The following is a 706-nucleotide window of genomic DNA, read 5'->3' on the forward strand; positions in this document are numbered from 1 at the left end:
CCTGAGGGTAGTTATTTCCTTTGCTTTTCTCCTGAGTGTGAAGGACTTGTAAATATGGCTTTTATCCCTTGTGAGCCCCCCTCTCCTCCTTGTGAGCTAGCTCGGGTCTTTCCTTAATGTTCAGTCTTTGTCAATCTGCTTCTGGCCTCAGTCCTGTCAAAATTGCTTTGATCTTTGATGCAACATCTTTGCTGTCAGACCCCTATGAAGACAGGGTTCTTAACAAAATAAATACTCAGTGTGCGTGCTCCCAAATAGTAAAAACTGGGTTTTGGGGCTTATTTGGCTCCTGCACCTCTTCTGTCAAGAAGTTTCCTATTGTTCCCTGCTCATGGGTGGACAGCAGAAAGCCTGAAGGGACAAATGACATCATACCTATCCCAAAAACGCACATACTGCACACCTTTTTGTTCATGCTCCAGAAGAATAGTGAAGTTTTACATTGTTGATAATAACTTGTATCTACTATTAAAATGCATTAGAAAGAACTTCACCTTTCTTTTAAGAAGCTGATTTTTGGGTACTCTAATCCCAAATCTTAGTGTAAAATGTGTGGTTTTTCACTTTTCAAAGTGATCAGTGCTGTTGTTCAACTTTGCAATTCAGTTTTAATTGCTGCCTTCTGTGGGGAGGTTTGGCTGGGACTCCGGGCTTCCTGGAGAAGGTTATGTGTTGGTGGCTGTTCTTACAGCTTCTTCACCTTGTG

This window comes from Sylvia atricapilla, chromosome 22, assembly GCF_009819655.1.
Source record: "Sylvia atricapilla isolate bSylAtr1 chromosome 22, bSylAtr1.pri, whole genome shotgun sequence".
NCBI classification, from domain to species: domain Eukaryota; kingdom Metazoa; phylum Chordata; class Aves; order Passeriformes; family Sylviidae; genus Sylvia; species Sylvia atricapilla.